Consider the following 5,165-nt stretch of genomic DNA (forward strand, 5'->3'; position numbering starts at 1 on the left):
TATCAAGACTGGTTTTATGGTGTTAGTAGTGGTCTTTTTATACCAGACTGATTGCTGGCCATAAAATTGTGGAACAGGAAGTGTTTGTTAAGCACTTCCTGTTTTACTGACCTTAAATGTGTGTTTAAAATATACAGTTTATAGTTTAAAAATTTGTGATTAAAAAATCCATTATAATACATTTAGATGGTATCCTTATTCTGTCAAGCTCTGTCTGCATCTGATCATTTTTATTCAGAGAAAATACAAAAATTCCTATGTTAGAATACAGTGTTCCAGATTTGGAAAAATATATATACAAACCCAGCCTTTTTAGTTATGACTTCATACCTATTATTTAATTTATTTATTTTTTTATTTTTTTCTTCCTACTGCACCTGGTGTTCCCAGGCGGTCTCCCATCCAGGTACTGACCAGGCCTGGCCCTGCTTAACTTCCAAGAGCAGACAGGATCAGGTGCATTCAAGGCAGTGTGGCTGTAGACATTTCTGTATTAGCCCTATTTCTCATCATGATCTGATCAGAAAGAGAGTTTACTGTCATCTCCAAGCCGTTTTTCAGCTGTTTCTATTGGGTATAATCTCAGTAGGGGCTTGGTTTCTATTGGATGGGGCAGGGGTGTGTATAATAGGCTCAATTTCATTGGATAGTAGTTGGAATGTTGTTAAAACATTCCCTTATCTGTCATAATAAAGCCATTTTAGCGTATATGTTAAGGTGTCATTTTTAGATGTCATTTCTAGATGCCAATTTTTACATATGCTTGCTAATCTAAGAGAATAAAAAGCGGAAACAAGACATATTCTATATAAAGGACGGACTTGCTAGTTTCATCTTTTACTTATTACACAATCTATGCTGATTATATATCCCTTACAATATTCCTAATGGTGTTATATTGTTGTCTTCTATATACTGGATTTTGCTATAGTGCTATGTCTGTGCTGAGGTGTGAATTATTATCCAGAATAAAGAGAAATGTTTTTTTTTTGTTTTTTTTGTTTTTTTATACAAACAAGGTGAAACCTCAATAGGTTTTAAGTGGAACAGAAACGTATGGGAACCCGATGGTGGTGTAGAAATATTAAACAACCTTTATTTGTTTAGCATAAATATCCAATCGAGTGGGAAAGTGACCTCTATACTAGTAGTGTCTTATCTGGAGAGATATTAGCCCTGATTAATGCGTTATGTAATCATAGAAAAACTATCAGATAAACTATCCTCAAATCTTTTTTCAAATTTAGAATAGACACCTATCATTACAAACTCATTGGTGTGTGGCATATAGTGTACCCTAGTGACGAGTGTAAAGCATCTGTGGGTTAACCTAGTTCACCCAAAACCTTTTTCTTTTTTAATTATAATTTATAATTATATTTGTTCCTGTTTATGTACTATATATCCAGAGTATTATGTCTGAGTTTATATATATGAATTATTGAATTGCTGTCTTCTTTAAATATGAACATCAAATATGTTTTAGGTACTAACCTTGTGAAAATCTATCTAAATCACAAAGTTTATAGAGGGGTATGTAGCTAGCAGTGCTAGAGTATTAGGAATAGAGCCATAATGCAACCAGAAGATGCCCATATATGGGTATACGTTTAAAATTTGTCATATATGCAGAGAGAGGTGGATATAGCAGGAGGTATTCATACACAGTTAGGGGAATTTCGTTTTTTTAGAAGATCGTTGATTTTGATACTTGCTATCATGTTTCACAACCCGTGTATTCATAAAAGCAAACACAGTATTATACTGTTCTTCGCCAAAAGAGGCACTTCTCATGGGATTAGTAAAATTAAACATATTCCCATAGTTTCTCTGGGTTGCTTTTGAGATTTTTCCTTTATATCTCATTATAGTTAGTTTAGTTAAGGTTTAAAAGGTGAGATAGATCCTCTTTGTTGTTTAACCCTCTGGGATATAAGCAGTCTAAATAAAATATCCATTTGGATTCTGCCGTTAGTAACTTCTTTTCGTAATTGCCTCCTCTCCAGTTCTTAGTTACTTTTTGAATCCCCATATATTTAAGTGTATTAATATTCCCTTGATGTTTCATAGAGAAATGTTTATACAGTGGGGTATCCATATTGAGTTTTTCAATTTGCAGGATATGCTCACGTATCCTATCTCGCAATGGCCTGGATGTCTGTCCTATGTATTGGAGGCCACATGGACATTGGAGTAAATAGACCACTCCCTTATCTTGGCAACGGATCAGGTTTCCAATTTTGTATTTTTCTCTGGTATTGTTGGAGTGAAATTCATCCGTTTTTACTCCACATTTGCATGCTTTGCAAGTGTGACAGGGGAAGAAGCCCTTAACCTTTTTCCCAAAGACATCTTGTATTCCTGGAGGATTTTTCTTCTGTATGCTTGGTGCCAGTTTATTCTTTAAGTTGTTCATTTTTCGATATACAAACTTTGGTACCTGAGATAATTTTTCTCCCAGTATGTCATCGTCTTTAAGTAGTGCCCAGTGTTTCCGGAAGATCTTTTCTATGATCTTACTGTTTGCACTATACTCTGTAATTAAAGGGATGTTAAGAGTTTCTTCATCTTTGTTCCCCTTATTCCTCTCCTTATAGTTGGTGAGTGTTCTTCTTTCTATCTGTCTTACCTCATCAATTCTTTGGTCCAACATCTCTTCTTCATAACCCCTCTCCACAAATTTTTGTTTTATTATTTGCGCCTGTTCTTCCCATTTTGATGGATCAGAACAATTTTTTCTCATACGTAAAAGCTGTCCTTTTGGAATATTATTCTTCCATGTATTGTGATGGCAGCTTGTTTTGTTGACATAATTATTACTGTCCACCTTTTTAAAATGGGTGGATGTTTCTAATTTCCCTCCTTTCACTTCTATGTTCAGATCCAAGAATGTGAGAGTCATGTGACTCCATTCATATGTGAATTTTAGATTGGCCGTATTCTTATTCATCACTTCAAAGGTGTATTCCAAGTCTGCCTGTGACCCTTTCCAAACTATGATTATATCATCTATGTATCGACGATAGAGGACCAGGTCCGCGCCGGCTGGGCAGGAGTCCCAAAATATTTCCTCCCATTTGCCCATATACAGATTGGCATAGCTCGGCGCGAACCTGGTCCCCATCGCCGTCCCACAAATTTGTCGGTAGAATTTGCCATCATGGCAGAAGTAGTTGTGATTTAGAATATAATGAATACTATCCAAAATGAATTCAATCTGTTCGGATGGAATTTCCGGATCTTTTTCGAGGTAGAATTTCACTGCTTCCAGTCCCTCTTCATGCGGGATGCTCGTGTACAATGCTGTCACGTCACAAGTCGCCAGGATATAATCCTTTTCCCATGTCAGCTCTTCCAGGAGATTAAGTATCTGAGTCGAATCTCTCAAGAAGGAGGGGAGTTGCCTCACGTGTTTTTGCAGATGTTTATCCACATATTCCGATAGGTTGCTACTTAATGAACCTATCCCGGAAATTATTGGCCTTCCTGGCGGATTTTGGAGGGATTTATGGATCTTTAAAAGGTGATATAACACTGGAGTTATTGGATGATGTACATTCAAATAGTTGTATTCTTTGTCATTCAATATTCCTTCTTCCTTGGCCCTCTTCAGCAGTGTTACCAGTTCTTCTTTAAATGTGTCCACTGGATTTTTTGATAATTTATAATAGGTGTTGTTGTCACTTAGGATACGTCTGTTCTCTGCTTCATAGTCATCTCTATTCATGACTACGATTCCTCCTCCTTTATCGGCAGATTTTATAGTGAGGTTCTGGTTTTGTTCCAAATTCTTAATGGTTTCCAACTGTTTCTCTGATAGATTCTGTTTCTTATTCTTCAGTTTTTTAGAGCTTATATCACGTATTTCTCTGCACACTACTGTTTCAAATGTCTCGATTGCCGTCCCTTTGTGAGTTGTAGGATAAAAAGTTGATTTCGGCCTTAGCTCTGTGTGCTTGTAATTATCATCTACCTTTAAGTTTTCAGCTTCATTAAACCCATATCCCATTCTTTCTGTTGGGGGTCTTAAAAAGAATCTCTTAAGAGTTAGTCTTCTGATAAATTCTTTCGTACTTACGAAAGTAGTGAACTTATCCAGGCTTCTTGATGGAGCAAAAGATAAACCAAATTTAAGAACAGTTTTTTGAAGATCAACCTATTTTTTTACCATTAATATCTTTTGTACACTAATTTTTGCACACAACTTTTTTGATACACATTCTTTACATTGGCTTATTGCTGTCACAATATTTTTTACTTGACAATGCGTATGTGGTAAACACACAGTTAAAGGTCTTACTCAGAGCCTTACACATTAGTCACTATTGGCAATATTTAGTATTGCATAGAATCGAGAACATTATTGGTTCGATAATATTATATAACTGACTAATATATTTCACCTATTATGTGCATGTGGTAAACACAAAGTTGAATTTTTGTTGTGAGCCTTATACTTAATTTGGAATTTTTAGGAATATTTTTTAAGAGCATTGTTTGCACAATTTTAAATAATGCCATATCTGCTATTTAACTATTTGTTTTAACTATTCATTTAGCTATTATTGCTTTACAAATTTGTGTATGTGTATATGGTAAACACAAAGTTGAATTTCTGTTGTGAGCCTTATACTAAATTTGGAATTTTTTAGGAATATTTTTAAGAGCAATGTTTGCACAATTTTAAATGCTATATCCGTTACATAACTATTTGTTTTAACTATTCATTTAGCTATTATTGTTGTATAAATTTGATTGTTTATACATGGATCCATGTTTTTAACTTATTTGTGTACTCAATAAATTGTTTATTGTAATCATTTGACAATATTGCATTAGGTCCAGACCCAGCCTTTGTATAGTTGGCGCTTTGGTATACCTTATTAGTTTCATCTTTCCATTTTGACAACTAGGTGTCAAATTATCAAAGCCAGAGGTCTTATTTAGCAGGCGCTAGGTGTACTCCACTATCAATGCTTCTCTCTTTTAATTTATGCAAATTATGACACTTAGGGAAGTCTCCCTAAGTGTGATGCAGGAATCCAGACGTGGACCCGTTGCTCAGTGTGCCTAGAGGGATATGGCTGCACTTCCCTGACGAGGCCCACAATAGGCCGAAATGAACATCTGGGGTTTTGCTGTTTCTCTCGTTCAGAGAGGGATTG

General features: G+C 35.4%; 1 pseudogene; it reads right to left on the reverse strand.

Moving 5' to 3' along the window:
* Positions 1 to 365: 365 nt before the first annotated feature.
* LOC128661961 (uncharacterized) lies at positions 366 to 484 on the reverse strand (annotated as a pseudogene).
* Positions 485 to 5,165: the final 4,681 nt, after the last annotated feature.

This window comes from Bombina bombina, chromosome 5, assembly GCF_027579735.1.
Source record: "Bombina bombina isolate aBomBom1 chromosome 5, aBomBom1.pri, whole genome shotgun sequence".
NCBI lineage: Eukaryota > Metazoa > Chordata > Amphibia > Anura > Bombinatoridae > Bombina > Bombina bombina.